Source organism: Carya illinoinensis, chromosome 10, assembly GCF_018687715.1.
Source record: "Carya illinoinensis cultivar Pawnee chromosome 10, C.illinoinensisPawnee_v1, whole genome shotgun sequence".
NCBI classification, from domain to species: domain Eukaryota; kingdom Viridiplantae; phylum Streptophyta; class Magnoliopsida; order Fagales; family Juglandaceae; genus Carya; species Carya illinoinensis.
Window position 1 is genome coordinate 7,986,516 of NC_056761.1, and position 16,843 is coordinate 8,003,358.

The 16,843-nt window shown below is 35.1% G+C and overlaps 1 long non-coding RNA gene across 3 annotated transcripts; it reads left to right on the plus strand.

The window, feature by feature from the left end:
- Nucleotides 1-262: 262 nt before the first annotated feature.
- LOC122279119 lies at nucleotides 263-7,166 on the plus strand. 3 transcript variants are annotated; one of them, XR_006229478.1, is made up of 8 exons: nucleotides 263-690; nucleotides 806-942; nucleotides 1,927-2,053; nucleotides 2,361-2,426; nucleotides 5,350-5,399; nucleotides 5,619-5,849; nucleotides 5,997-6,069; nucleotides 6,980-7,166. It is a non-coding gene; the product is annotated as an uncharacterized LOC122279119 (long non-coding RNA). The 3 variants fall into 3 exon arrangements; XR_006229479.1 differs by having other exon boundaries at nucleotides 263-518; nucleotides 609-690; nucleotides 5,350-5,849; XR_006229476.1 differs by having other exon boundaries at nucleotides 5,350-5,849.
- Nucleotides 7,167-16,843: the final 9,677 nt, after the last annotated feature.

Sequence of the window (16,843 nt, forward strand, 5' to 3'; positions counted from 1 at the left end):
ATAATGGTACCCGCTTGTGTGTATATCTCTACTATTATATTAGCGGCAATCGGTGAGCTACAGTGTTGGGAATAGTAATTTTTTCACTCGGTTTTTTGATTCCGTGTTATTACATAGTTACTTATTTAATCTTTTGTTCTTCCTTTGTATCTGTTTATATGAGGATGTTTTGATCTTTAGTGAGGTTGTGTCAGAGATATTTTTCCAGAAGAATTTTAGACCACAGAAATTTTTCATTCTCGGCTTCGTATTACTCCCGAGTTCTCTCTCTCAACTCAGACCCATTCTCTATTCTATCATTGTACCTCACGACCCTCGATTTTTCTTCATCTTGCTGAAACCCAAATCACCAAAACCGTGAGACCCAGCCCCAACACTTGCGATTTCTTTCATTCTCAGCTTCGATCATATGTGTCTGGAGTTAATCTCTCTCAAGTCAGACCCACTCTCTATTCTTTCTCTCTACCTCGCAACCCTCAATCTCTCTTCGTGTTGCTGAAACCCAAACCACCGAAACTGTGAGACCCAGCCCCAGCTTTTGGTTTGTTCAATCTGTGGGAGCATTGAAGTCTTTGGGATTTCTGAGCTATTAATTTCTTTGGTTTCAGGCTGATAATAGCAATGCCTTGGAGAAAATGAGTACAGCCACGGCAGAGAATTCTAAGGAATCTACGGCAACAATCGCTCAGGGTGTGCGTTTATCTCTCTTTGTGAAGCTTTTTTCTCTGTTTGTGTATTTTGAATTGTGATTTTTGTTAAATATTAAAAATTTTAGAATTTTTGAGATTTCCTTTTGGTTTTGAAGGGGCTACGTCGGCTGTGATGGTGGATAAGTAGAGGAGTTCGTTCTCTTCGTGGAGTGTATACCAGAAGCGTAACAACCGGGTGACGACCTTCAAGACCTCGATACTGTGGTGGATGATTCTCTCACAGTCTGCTCAGGTTTTTTTTTCTTCTGGTTTTTGAGTGCTTATTAACTATACTATGTACTTGAATTAGTCAGTAAAGCTTCAATTAGTTCATGTTGTTGATGCTGTGGTTGCAGCTGTGTTGAACTCGGGTATTTACTTCAATTAGTTCTAATCAATTACTGGGAGTAGTTTACCTAGGGTCCACTCAATCCCATTCATACGCATGGGTAGCTTAGCTTTTTATAGGCTTTTTTGTTTTTCGTTTGGGTCTAAAGCAGAGGAATGAGCCATTTGATACAAAAGAGTCAATGGCAGTGCACTGTGGGTAGGTTTAGCTTTTGTTCCTATGGGTTTTATTGATATTAGTTGAATATGTTTCTCAAATGTTTTGGCTTTGTCCGGAATGATTAGTCTTCACCTTTATATATAGATCTTATATGATGGTTCTTAATCACACATTTTAACTACCATAAACAACCGTGTAGGATACAATGGAGTGAAGAGATTGAGTGCAAGGAGGATTTCCCGGTTGAAACTCACGGACAAGGAGGATGCTTTTCATACCCTTGTTTGGGAATGATTGATTAAGTGCCTCTCATAATTTTTAGAAGAGTACTGTTCAAGGATGTCTCTTAATTACAAACTGGCAGACATCATTCATCTCCAAATAAACTCATCCATACCATGATTGAGTGCAAATGTAGAAAGTATAGAGTTGTAAAAACTTAGTACTACTTGAGATCACAAGGCCACTTCATCACACAGTTTCTTTAAAAATACTAGATTAGGATGTAAGCTACTTCATCACATTGATCACATAGATTCTTTAAAATTAATTATTTAAAAAATTGATTTTAAATAATTTATTCAAGTGCAGGATTTCACAAGTGGGCTAACTTCATAAATAAGATTGGAGTACTCTTCCATAAATTAATAAATCAAACATCTATTTAATTGGATCAAATATATATAATCCATTGGAATCATCTTATTCACTTTCTGATTTTTGTTTCAGGTGCTTCAGGGATCCTCATGCAATAGCAACAAATAGAGAGAATATATTGTGTTCTCTTTAGGGATGAGAAGACTTCTGAAGATGAAACCTATTGAAATAGTTTAGCAATGGGTTAAATTATGTTGAGGTTAATTTTTTTTTTTTAAGAAATTTTATTCTCTTGAACAGCATGAAAGTATTAAAATGCAATAAGAAGAGGAAAAAGGTTAAATATTTTGCTATTTTTATTTTGTTCTTTTAATTTATACCAAAAATTGAAAGGTTCTTTTATTGAGAATTCTATATGGTACTTTTGTTAAAGAAAATATAGAACAAAAGTAATTTCCACTAAATGGTTTGGGTTTGATGATGCTTTGAGTTTTTTATTTTTTATTTTTGGCATGTCATCATTTTTTCCCTTTAATTAATTTGATTTATTGGTTTGTTTCCTGCAGGAAATCTGCACTTTTTGGTAGGGAATATGCACTTTTTGGTTTGGAGTTGATGGTGCTTTGAGGCTTGTATGTCTTTCAGATTTTTCCCGGTTAAATTATGTTGAGGTTAAAATCTTTTTGTTAAAAATTTTACTCTTGTGGACAGTATCAAATTAGTAAACTGGAATAATAAAAGAAAAAAAGTTAAGTATTTTGCTATTGTTATTTTGTTATTTTATTTTATGCAAAAAACTGAAAAGTTCTTTTAATGGAAAATTCTGTGAAGTATTTTTATTCAAGAAAATACAGCACAAAAGTAACTTGCACTATATGGTTTGGGTTGATGATGCTTTGAGGTCTATTTTTTTTTTTTTTTTTTTGCATGTCATCTTTTTTTTTCCTTTAGTTAATCTGATTTTTTTTGTTTGTTTCTTGGCCGGGAATTTACACTTTTTGGTAGGGAATCTGCACTTTTTTGTTTGGAGTTGATGGTCCTTTTAGGTTTGTATGTCTTTCAGATATTTTGTTTGGAATTGATACAATAACCATCGTAGATATCAATTAGTGTGATTCAACTACTAATTTTATCTTCTTGCTCTTTACTTTTTGGCTCAAATTGGTTTTTTTTTTTTTTTATTGGAAAATGGCAGAACAAGGATTCTAATGTTTTTAAATAAACAGTTGTTGTGGTAAAGTGCAATGTAATATAACAATATATTCATACTAAAAGCTGGAATATGAGCACACCAATACATGGACCTGAATTTAACTGCATAAATAATCATTAGTCTCTCATAACTGACCTCCCTCTCGCTCTCTCTCTCTCTCTCTCTCTCTCTCTCATGAGGACTTTCCCTTGGTTTGCAAATCAACATCGTTTGCAAGACTTGGTGATTCAAATGAGTAATTCTATTCTTATAACAATTTGTTTGTTTCCTGCAGTTTCTGTATATTGTAGATCAACCTTTGTAGAAGCTTTATTTTGTATGCATAAAACTTTCTATTTCGTTTGGAATATAAATTTTTCACTTCGGGGTGGAGGTTCTGTTGGATATTCCCATGATGTCTTGTTGCATAGATGATAACTTTAGGTAATTAAGTTCTGGATGAGATTTTAGTGTGTGGAAAAAGTCATACTTCCTTTTGCTCATAAATAGAAGATTTAGGTGGTATTATATGGAGAATGTTTATTCTTTTTAAAATTGAATATTCTTTTAATGGAGAATTTTGTATAGTACTTTTATTCAAGAAACATGTGCATGCATGTACATGCAGTGTAATTAATTATTTAGTAGGGAATCTGCACTTTTTTGTTTGGAGTTGATGGTGCTTTTAGGTTTGTATGTCTTTCAGATATTTTGTTTGGAATTGATATAATAAGCATCGTAGATATCAATTAGTGTGATTCAACTACTATTTTTATCTTCTTCCTCTTTACTTTTTGGCTCCAAATTGGTTCTTTTTTATTGGAAAATGGCATAACAAGGATTCTAATTTTTTTAAATAAATAGCTGTTGTGCTAAAGTGCAATGTAATATAACAATATATTTATACTAAATGCTGGAATATGAGCACACCAATACATGGACCTGAATATAACTGACCTCCCTCTCACTCACACACACACACACACTCTCTCTCTCTCTCTCTCTCTCTCTCTCTCTCTCTCTCTCTCTCTCTCTCTCTCATGAGGACTTTCCCTTGGTTTGCAAATCAACATCTTTTGCAAGACTTGGTGATTCAGATGAGTAGTTCTATTCTTATAACAATTTGTTTGTTTCCTGCAATTTCTGTATATTGTAGATCAACCTTTGTAGAAGCTTTATTTTGTATGCATAAAACTTTCTATTTCGTTTGGAATATAAATTTTTCACTTCGGGGTGGAGGTTCTGTTGGATATTCCATGATGTCTTGTTGAATGGATGATAACTTTAGGTAATTAATGAGATTTTAGTGTGTGGAAAAAGTCATACTTCCTTTTGCTCATAAATAGAAGATTTAGGTGTTATTATATGGAGAAAGTTTATTCTTTTTAAAATTGAATATTCTTTTAATGGAGAATTCTGTATAGTACTTTTGTTCAAGAAACATGTACATGCACATGCAGTGTAATTAATTATTTGGTAGGGAATCTGCACTTTTTTGTTTGGAGTTGACGGTGCTTTTAGATTTGTATGTCTTTCAGATATTTTGTTTGGAATTGATACAATAACCATCGTAGATATCATTTAGTGTGATTCAACTACTATTTTTATCTTCATCCTCTTTACTTTTTGGCTCAAAGTTGGTTCTTTTTTATTGGAAAATGGCAGAACAAGGATTCTAATGTTTTTAAATAAACAGCTGTTGTGGTAAAGTGCAATGTAATATAACAATTTATTTATCTAAAAGCTGGAATATGAGCACACCAATACATGGACCTAATTGCATAAATAATTATTAGTCTCTCATAACTGACCTCTCTCTCTCTCTCTCTCTCTCTCTCTCTCTCTCTCTCTCTCTCTCTCTCTCTCTCTCTCTCTCATTCATAAGGACTTTCCCTTGGTTTGCAAATCAACACCTTTTGTAAGACTTGATGATTCAGATGAGTAATTCTATTCTTATAACAATTTGTTTGTTTCCTAGAGTTTTTGTATGTAGATCAACCTTTGTAGAAGCTTTATTTTGTATGTAAAAAACTTTCTAATTCGTTTGGAATATAAATTTTTCACTTCGGGGTGGAGGTTCTGTTGGATATTCCATGATGTCTTGTTGAATGGATGATAACTTTAGGTAATTAAGTTCTGGATGAGATTTTAGTGTGTGGAAAAAGTCATACTTCCTTTTGCTCATAAATAGAAGATTTAGGTGGTATTATATGGAGAATGTTTATTCTTTTAATGGAGAATTATGTTACTTTTGTTCAAGAAACATGTACATGTACATGCAGTGTACATGTGCATGCAGTGTAATTAATTGTTTGTGGACATGATCAAGTGATGGGTTGCAGCTGTTCATGCTGTGGTTGCAGCTGTGTTGAACTCAGGTGACAAGTTGGTATTTGGAGCAAACCATGCTTATGTATCCTTTTATTTAGGTTTTGGGTGTTTACTTCAATTAGTTCTATGGTGTTGAATCTTGGTTAGAGCATGAGGAGAGTAGTTTTTTAAATGGGTTTAAATTTTTGTTTCTTTGCATGTCATAGTTTTCTGCAGCATTGGGTTTATTTTTACACATATTTCCTTCTAAGACCCTCATTTCTTGGTTTCTTTTAATTTTAATTTTCGGGGTGTCTACAAGTGGGACATGAAGAAAACCCTCAATTGGTCTCCATTGTTGTAGATATCTATCACTGGTTGCATATAGGGGCTAACCTAGAGAAATTAGGTTAAGGAATAAAGTCTCCTTTGATTTCTGGAGGAGCTTGACTGGTACACCTTCAATGTGTTCAATTGAAATTAAAAATATGGGCCTACTCTGTAGCAAAAACCATCATTTCAGAGGAGTAGAGGCTGAAGAGAATGCACACACGTAAGTTCTCTCTTATTTATTTATTTTATTTGATTAATTTTTATGTTTGGTAAAAGACATCCTTGGTTATGCCCATGTATGAAATAATTGTAGAGCAACTTTATGTGGCATATAGCTTTATTTTTCTTTTCAATGTGTGTCTTGCAGGATGTAGAAATTGAAAGGAGAATTGAGGAAGAAACAAAAGTTGAAAAGCATACCCAGAAACTTCTATTACTTGGTACACGTAACTTAGACAGTTACACTGGTTACTATTTTTTTGTTTGTATCCACTAAAATCATCTACTTGTTAATTGAAGCTCATGAAGAAGAAAAAAAAAAAAAAGGATCCTATTTTAATGATCGAAGACAACACAGGGCCTTGTACATGGTTCTGGTGGTGGTGCTTTGCAAAAACTAGACAGAAATAACAAATGTGATTTTTTATAGAATTTGTTTTTTCTTAAATGTTGTTTTTTTTTGGTACATATGGCTTTAAGATGAGTTTTGGGAAATTACATTTTTTTCTTTATTTTATAAAGGACCAGTTTTTCTCTTTTGTGGGATTCCCATCTGCCTGTTAGTATCCTTTAATAGATTCTGCAAGTTTGGCTTATACACACATCGTTATATAAGTTACTTTACAAAAATGCTTTCAATTTAAAACATAGTTGTATGAATGGTTGTAAAAATGTCGAATGTCTATTATTTTCCTAAATTTCATATATCCAACCGTTGCCATACACTATTAACTTTAGTCCTGGATAATCTTTTGCATGTCTGCCCTTAGTTGGACAATCATCGATGTAACTTTCACTTGTGAATGGTTCTACCAGTACTTGATTTTGTTTGTCTCTCTTAAAGGCATGCTTGAGTATGGTTGGTTTATTAGGTTTGAAGTAATGATAGCTACTCCAATACTCCAAATACTTGATATTGCTACATCCATTAGAGATCATTTATGGATGTTTAATAGCTATAATTCATTAAGAAATCAAGGGAAAATGGTTGAAAACTTGAAGAACTAGAGAGAGAAAAGAACTTGTTGTTGTTTGTTATAGTTTTTGTTGGTCTGTTTCAATTTTCTGTTCTATTTTGGATTTCTGTTGCCCATTATTTGTGTGATTTTGTGTGGCTTCTCTAACTTGCAGCTTCCATGGAAGAGAAAAGAAGAAAACCATGAAGAGATCTGGAAGTTTGGACTCTCGTTGGACTGAAAAAGAAGTGAAAGAACAGCAAAGGAAATTGAGTGTTAACTAGACAAAAGACATGTTACTTTTGTAGCCTTCTAAAGCAAAAAAGGGATTACTTATAGGAGAAAGGAAATTGAGTTTATAATTTTAATTGTTGAGACGTTTATGTGGTTTGTTTTAGGGCTGAGCAACCGGGTATTGGACTGGGTATCTGGGTATACCCGGCCCGGAACTCGGAATCCGGCCCGGATATACCCGAATTATGACCCAGGCTAGAACCCGAATTGATCTAGGTTTTTACAACCCAGAAATCCGGGTTCCGGCCTCTACCCGGATTTTTTTTTTTTTTAATAAAGCCTATATTATTAAACTTTTTTCAGGAAAAAAATATTGTGGCACTCTTTTTATTTTTCAAATCTTTGTACATAATGTTCCTACAAAATTCACTTCAACATAAAATAGAGCATAATGTAAGCAGGCTTAAATGATCAGCAACTTACACCAACTACTTGGGTGGTTCTGTATATTGAAAAAAAAAATGATGGAACCGCAAAAGCAGTGAACAATACAGTTTCTTTCTTAAGCATTATATATAATACAAACGATAAATGGAAATGGAGAGACAAAAAAGAAGAAAGAAGAAGAAAGAGATCCTGGGGCATTTGACTTGTATAGTCTGAGGGGCCCTGCAAACAGATAAATAACAGTGAACTTGATCAAAAAATGACACTTTGAAATATTAATGAATAAACCATTATGGAAGTGGATTTCAAGTTTAAATACTTTAAAAAATAATTGTGGTTTGCAGTAGAGATTCAATCTGGACAGAAATAAATCAATTAACGCTCCATATGAAACCCTTTACAGTCAACAAGGATCATTTGTCATGAAAGCTGCTAATCAACTGCATATATATGATATCTATTTCACAAGCTGTGCTTCTATAGGAAAGGGATACCAGGATGATTTGTCCTACATGCATTAAGCTTGATAAAAAGGAGGTGGTGCGGGGGAGACACCTGTAAATCTTGCAGAAGAACTATGGAAAATCTGTGTTTCCTTCCAAGGATATGTTGTATATTATGATATGAAAGCCCATGTCAAATTCATGAATCTGAAGAGTGCCGTGAATCTTGTTGGTAACTTTAATGGATCTGTTGTTTGCTTTTTGGGGTTATGTATTGACTTGAATAAATCCTAGGCTGTTTGAACAACTTTTAGTTATCATAGAATGATAATTGAAAATTCCGTTCATCATCTTTCTATTTCAATGTAAGATATTATAATTAAGATATAAATGTATGAAACTCTAAGAAAAATTAGCTAAAAAACCTGCAAATAGATGGTTAAATATATAAACAATAGCACAGAGAAGAATAGCTATATCGAGCATAAGTGAACAAAGTAAAATGATTAGTGGTAACAAACATTACCAAATGGTTGCACAAGTTGCTGAGATATGGTGGCAACAGGAACCCCCTAGAACCAGCAAACAAGCACAAAATATGCAGAACCTACATGATAAAAACAAATCAATAAACTCTTTGGAACTCAACCAAGGACAAGTACAAAATCTCTTACCTCCATTGAAGATTAACTAAGGATAAATTTTTCAACATGAATGGAATAGAGACTCACATCAGCCTTGGTTGAAGATGAAGCTAGATGATCGTCCAAAAAAAATTAAAAATTGAGTTAGATAATAAACCGAATTAGATAGATATTAAAAAAAATATTTCACGTTTCAAACTTACCTTCAAGGTCCATCAACTGTATGTATTCTTCCAAATCCCAAATGTTAATTGGTTTGGTCCTTAACCAATTTTGGATGCAAATGAGAGCTTCAACAGTTTCTGGAGACAAGGAACTCCTAAAAGGATCCAATATGCATCCTCCAGTACTAAATGTGGACTCCGAGACAATAGTGGAAATGGGGGTGGCTAACACATCACGTGCTACCTCAGGAAGGACAGGATAGTTAATGGCATTAATTCTCCACCAATCTAAGATATCAAAACCAAGCGAGTCGTCTATACACATCTCAGAAAAATATTTATCTAGCTCCGATCTAAACTCCGTAACACCCTATTCCTTAAGAAAGTTGGTGAACATGATCTTTAATTTAGTAGGAACCGGTGCTGACTCATTACCAATATTTATATTAGTGCTACTTGGCCTTCTTTGAGCCACATTAGAACTCCTCCCACTAGCCACACAAAATGTGTTATATTACTCAATCAAACGGCCTAAAAAGAGTTTAACCATGTCCTCTATCTTATTCGCCAACTCACGTACACCCTCTGCATTTTTGTAACTAGAAATTCATTGCCATCATTTTATATCGTGGATCAAGCACAAAAGCAACATATATCATCAAGTTGAACCTATTTGTGCTACCCCAATACTTCTCATACTTGTTTCTCATATTTATGCCCATAGTACTAGTGATAATATCATCACTTAAGTACATATTATTTAATGTATCCTCAATTGTGCAAAGTTGCTCAAAATAAATATTAGTTGTCACATACAAAGAACCAGAAATGCTCAATGTAACATCATAAAAAACTTTCAACAACTCTATAAAAATCTGTGCATTTTTCCAATCATTGCTAGTGGGGTTCAAGAATTGGTCATCCACAAACGCATATTGTTCAAAGGCTTGTTTGTGTTTTTCAACGGTACTCAACATCAAATATGTGGAGTTCCATCTAGTAGGAATATCCAAACAAATCATCCTCCCACTAATTTTTTCTTTTATCGCACAAGCCTTGAACTTGGCAAATCTTGAAGGCGAGGATTTCATCTACCAGACGACATCCCTAATCTTTGACACAAAATCAATTACATCCTTCAAGCTGTCCATAACAATCAGATTCAATATATGGGCAGCACATCGCATGTGAAGAAATTCACCACCCAGTATAGTACGATCATGGTCTTTTATTCTCCTCCTCATGTAATCAACAGCAACATCATTTGAGGATGCATTATCAACTATGATGGTTAAAATTTTATCAATACTCCATTCATGCAATCCCGAGTTTAACACTCTCCCAATAGTTTCGCCCCTATGGTAAGGAATTTGGCAAAACTTAAGTATTTTTTTGTGCAATCTCTAATTGCAATCAATAAAATGTGCGGTAATGCACATGTAGTTCAGATTTTGCACCGACGTCCAAGTATCAGTGGTAAGACAAATTCTTTGACCATCCAACAATTTTTTTAACTGTATCTTCTCTTCTTTATACAGTTTAATACAATTCTTTTTTAAAGTGGCTCGAGATGGCAAAGTAAATCGAGGGTCTAAATCTATTACATATTCAATAAAACCTTCAAGCTCCACAAGCCTGAAAGGCAATTCGCATCTAATAAAATACTTAGCGGTTGACACCCTAAGTTTTTCTGCATCGTACTTCACTAGGCCTTGTGGACTACACACTCTTCCCTCCGCATCCCTCTTAACACTAGAGGATTGACTTCTTCCAACTCCTTTAACTCTAAGAGGGGAAGTTTCACATGCATTCTGGAGGTGGTGTAACATAGATGAAGTGTCATTTTTGTAGTGGCAACTGTATAGCTTAGCGTAATAATTGCACTGAGCTTTTGGGTTATCGTGGTCAATAGGTTGCACTCTAGTATAGTGTTCCCATACCACATATTGGTTGCTAGTTTTTTTTATTTTTTTATTTCTTGGATAAGGGTGGGATGGAATGGGTAGGTTGTTGTGTATGTGTGGATGAAGAAGGGGTTGGAAGAGTCCCAAGCTCCTCTACATCTAATGGAATAGAAGAGTCGTCGCCAACCCCTTGGGTTATACCGATATTACAACTCACAGAATCTTCTTTCATCTGTTAAAGTTACAATAAAATAAAAAATAAAAAGAAATTAAAACACAAGTATGACAAATTAAAGCACTGCATGTTTAGGTTAATTAAAACTTGGATTCAGAGATTTGGGTTTATCCATATCCTTATCCTCAATACTCATGTGAATTTTGATGTGTAATAGGGTTTTTAAAATAAGAGGTAGTTTTCTTTTTTAATGAAAATATTTATAAAGTGAAAATTGATTTAATATATGAAAGTGATTTGTTTGAGATCACATGTAACTGCCTAAAAAATTATTGTGATAGTTTTTAACATGGTTGCAAAAATAATGAATGAGAAATATTTCAAGTGGTAATATGCTAGATGCATCATTTATTTGGAGAAGTTTGCATTGATCTTTAGATCTGGCATTTTTAATAGAGAAGAGGCTCAAGTTATATGTATTAGTCCCCTAAATAGATTGGGAGCTAGAGATAAACTGATTTGGGGTCCCTCAAATAATGGAAAATTGTATAAAAAGTGTTTATCACCTATAGCATATAAGAATGAGACTTTTGAAATGGGAGTCCTCAAATTTATCGAAAACAGAAGCTAGCTAGAAATTGATATAGGATCTAAATTCAAGGAATAGTGAAGCATTTTATAAACACCAATTTACAGCACAATGATCGAGCATAAATCTTCAATCAGTATAAGGATCATCAATTAATGAAAACCAAAACCAGAGACAAGAATTTGTGAGGGATTTTTCACTCATACTGGGCCAATTAAGAATTTGTGAGGGATTTTTTCATGCAATATTAATTGATCACGTACAATTAATGCTAGCTCCAGTTGCAATGCATGCAAATGCACCATATATGCCAACAAACATCATATATAATAGACCAACAAGTACTACTGATCCTAACTTACATGCAAATCATGCTTGGCCTCATTGAAAACTTGAGATCCCAGCTGGATCATTCATCACATATAGACCAAAATATTGTTATATATACATGCTTTTTCTAAAGAAAGCCAGCCATGTAATATATACATGCTTTTTCTAGAGAAAGCATGCCATGTAAAAGAGTAAATCTATTTGCAGTTATTTACTTATTACCTTAGTATTATTATGATCCCAAACAGGCAGGGTCATAGACTCATAACGCTGATTTCAGCTACCAAAGATCAGTATAGATCGAATAGCCGAAATCTGATAGCATCAAAGGATTTTCTATTTCTATTTACAAGTTCGCAGCCATCTTAGAAACTTAAGGCTCCATTTATTTTGGATTAGTCAGGAATGAAGTCTCTATCTAACAAATCACACCCAAAAATAAATCACACCAAAAAATAAATCACACCCAAAAACTAATCACACCCAAACAAATCACACCCACTAAAAAAACCACAAAATAAACTAAAGAACCGAAATGGAAGAGTTAATAAAAAAACTAACCTGATTTGTAGTGTTTCTGAGGATGACCAGATGAAAGCGACGACGACGACGGGACGGCAACGACTAGATGACGGTGACGATGGGATGGCGGCGACGACGGGATGAGGCTAGGGTTTCTGGAAGATTCAGATTCGTTGAGAGAGAGAGAGAGAGAGAGAGAGAGAGAGAGAGAGAGAGAGAGAGAGAGAGAGAGAGAGAGAGAGAGAGAGAGAGAGAGAGAGAGAGAGAGAATCAGATTGGGGGGGGATCAGGAAACACAGGGTAATAACCCAATGCCAAAATGGCATCGTTTTGGCACTGGGTTTGGGTTTAAAGAAACCCGGGTACCGGATTTAAAACCCGGATACCCGGGTTTTAAATCCGGTACTCGGCCCGGGAACACCCGGGTACCGGCCCGGGTGTTTTCCTGGTCGGTGCCCGCAATCAGAACCCGGTTATTTAGATTCTGGACCCGGAAAAAAATCCGGCCCGGTTGCCCAGCCCTATTTTGTTCACTGCAGTCAAAACATTGTATTTTTTTTCCCCCTTTTGGGATTAATGAAATTGGTATGTGTGTACTACTAATAATGTATTTAGCATATCATTCTTATAGGGTGAGTGTGTTAAGCTCAATGTAAATGCTATACTCCACTTGAATTATTAGATTTTTTTTCCAATGTTAAATTTTTGATTAGGATCAATTTTTTATGAAAAATATTATTTTTTTCTAAAATAACCAATTGACCTAATTAAGCAAACATGCTTAACACGTTGCTCCTTTGCTAGTGTATATATATATATATATATGAAAAACTAGTTCTGTATTACCTGTTGGAGTAGCGTTATTGGCTGGTGGTGCTGACGCCTCAGTTGTAGTAGTGTTATTGGGTGGTGGTGCTAACGCATCAGTTGTGGGGAAAAAGAAGGGATACGTCTCAAACCTGATATTACAGCTGGGCCTAACGACTCTCCCACCCTGCTTCCTATCACAACATTGTGGGATGGCTTCCTTAGCCCCGCGTAAGCAATCTTCGTAGTCATCCATAGACAAATTAGGTGTGCACTGCACAAGTGCATATAACGTTTTAAACTGTGGTGCGCTCGCGCTATTTGCAGCAAACTTGCGAAGAGAACCACCATGTTTAGCTTGACTAGTCAGGTTTTCCATCAAGGTCCTAAGAACATCATTGAACGTCTCCACATAATTGTGCAACACATTATTCGGTTTCCACAGAAAGAATGGAGGAGAAGTTTCCATGACTATAAATTGAGCGATTTGAGTAGCGAAACATACAGTAGTCGTACCCAACAATTGCCTCCTTTTGATTGGGACAGTGCTTTGGGAAAAGAGACTCAGTTCTGTTGAGACAATCGCGGCAGACTTCTGAGTTAACATCGCCTCTACAAAGCCCGATTGCATGTACTTGGTCGGGGTTTTGGCCATAACGAGGAATTGTAGAAGCCATAGTTACTACCGGTGTCGGAGGAAATATCGGAGGAGGGGAGTTGATTGAGATTTGTCTCGTAGGTACTGTTAGCCGTACAGTTACCCTTTTCATATAAACAAAAATGGTCACTGAGCGACGGCTATAGCAGTGAGCATGAAAATGGCGGAGAAGAAGAAAAGCCATCACAAAGAAACCATAATGAATGTTGTGCCTTGTGTTTCGTGGAATGCCAACTGCAAGGTTTCAGTTTTTGCCTTCAAGAAATAATACACACACATTTATTTGCTGAGAAGCGTGAACTACTGGACGTAACTCGACTGTTAGGTTCGTGCAGGTCCCATTTTTTACTGCAGGTCCCATTTTGAAGTTTCTCAAAATTTCTATTACTTCAAAAATGGCTGCCCTACAGCCACCGCTCCAGCGGGAGTTACTTTTTTGTATTTTTTTTTTTAATTTTTTAATTTTTAATTTTTAAATCTTTTTAAATATTTACTTTTTAAAAAAATTTACAATATTATTAAAAAATACTTCTTTAATCATAAAATTAAAAAATTAAAAAATTCCCAGCAAGCGGTGGGACTAGTATATTCTTTGGAAAATATAGGGTTTGAATCGAATCTGACAAACTCTGTAAAATAAGATTAGCAGGTTCTAATTTCTATGATGAAATATTCTCTGGACGGGGGAATAAACAGGATACGTATAGCTTAAAGATAATCTACAGCTAAGAGCATTCTTATTGAATTATGTAAATGTAAATCTAAAGAGAAATTTAGCTAGTAAGACTTGAAAATGTTCCACATTGGATTATCTAATTTTAAAATTTTTGACTTTTAACTATAGTAAAATTAAGGTTTATAATCAAATTTAATTGTTACTATTTCACATTTAGATGAATAAAAAATCATATCTTTATACACTCTCTCTCTTTTCTCTATTCTCCCTCCTCATTCTCATTCTTTCTCCTACATTATTTCTCCATATTATTTAATAAAAAATAAAAATGTATTTTCATATAAGCTCTTAATTTATAAAAAAAAAATTAATAGAAAAGAATTTTTAAAAAAATTATTAAATTTATAATATTTTATTATTATTTTGACTAATAAATGGATAATCTAATGTGGAAATAAGTTTTGAATGAAATAGCTAAATGTAAAATTATATTATATTATGCAAATTGTACATTTGCATTTGGATAATACAATAAGAATGTTCTAAAGAGTTGAAGGGAAACTGGAAAAAACAGAAAGGGATAGAGTTCAATATTAATTTTTTTTTGTTTGTGGTAAGATGTGGTTTGGATAGCGAGTTGAGATGAGATGAGTTGAAATGAAAATAATTAAAAGATGAATAAAATATTATTAAAATATTATTTTTTAATATTATTATTGTTTTAAGATTTGAAAAAGTTAAAATTATTTATTATATTTTATATAAAAATTTGAAAAAATTATAATAATAATATAAAATAAAAAACTTTTATTATTCAAACGAGACATAAATGTAAATTTGTAATTACTTTATTCTTCTTTCAGAAAAGTAGTTTTCACTTACCTTATGAGAAAAGCTACAGGCCGGTTGGTTGTGAAAAGGGGTCTCATCACCGACTCAGCCCGCTCTCAAACCATGTCCATGTGATTCTTGCTTAACTGATGTTTCTACTAGTCTTGTGCCTCCTTCTGTTTTGCAGGCCCCAGATGATGCGCCCAATATCAACTCAGTGCCAAGACCTCCATCTAACTCCACTGTCTTGCCTGCTAGTCCAGCTCCTGTTGACGACGTATCCTCGGGGCGCCCACCTCTAATTGGCACTCATCCCATGCAGACTCGAGCCAAATCAGGCATTTTCAAGCCCACTCACCGATCTTATGTGTGCACAGTTCCTCACTCCGACCTACTTCAATCTCTTCTCACCATGCACGAGCCCAAAGGTTTAAAGTCTGCTGCTAAACATCCTGGATGGATTGCTGCCATGGATAACGAAATTCAGACCCTTCACCAGAATCACACATGGGACTTGGTACCCAAACCGCCCAACAAAAATGTTGTCGGCTCCAAATGGGTCTTTCGCATAAAATACTTATCTGATGGTACCGTGGATCGCCTTAAGGCTCATTTGGTTGCAAAAGGCTATACACAACAACCGCGTTGTTTTATCCTTGGCTGTCTCTAATAATTAGCCTCTTCGACAACTTGATGTCAAGAATGCATTTCTTAATGGGCTTTTACAGGAAGAAGTCTATATGGATCAACCGCCTAGATATGTTGACTCCAAATATCCAACATATGTTTGCAGGCTTTGTCGAGCCCTTTATGGTCTCAAACAAGCTCCACGCGCTTGGTTCCATCGTTTTAGCTCATTTCTCTTGGCTATTGGTTTTGTTTGTAGTCGTGCGGACTCATCGTTATTTGTTCTCTCCAAGGGTGCTGATTTAATTTATTTATTACTCTATTTTGATGATATTGTAGTCACTGGCAGCAATTCTGCGCTTCTTGATGGCTTTATTGGCAAGCTAACTCGCGAATTTGCTACCAAGGACCTTGGATCTTTGAACTATTTTTTAGGCTTGGAAGCCCATCGCACGTCTACTGGTCTTTTTCTTAGCCAAGCCAAGTACGCTCATGAAATCTTACAGCGTGCACAGTTAGTTGACTCCAAACCGGTGGGTACTCCCATGGTGGTCGCTCAGCATCTTTCCATAGCAGGTCCAGATTTTGATGATCCATCCCTCTACCGGTCACTTGTCGAAGCTCTCCAATATCTCACAATCACTCGACCGGATATTACTCACGCTGTAAGTGTCGTCAACCAATTCATGCACAAGCCATCTATTTCTCATTTTCAAGCTGTAAAAAGGATCCTACGCTATGTTAAGGGGACTCTTCGGTTTGGTTTATCTTTCACTCTATCTTCTTCTCGAGAACTTCTTGCTTATTCAGATGCTGATTGGGCTGGATGTCCTGATACGCGCCGCTCAATATCTGGCTATGCTGTTTATTTTGGCGGTAATCTGGTGTGCTGGAGTTCCAAGAAACAGCCAATAGTTTCTCGGTCCAGTTGTGAATCTGAATACCGGGCATTAGCCCTCACTGCCGCTGAGGTTAAGTGGCTACGACA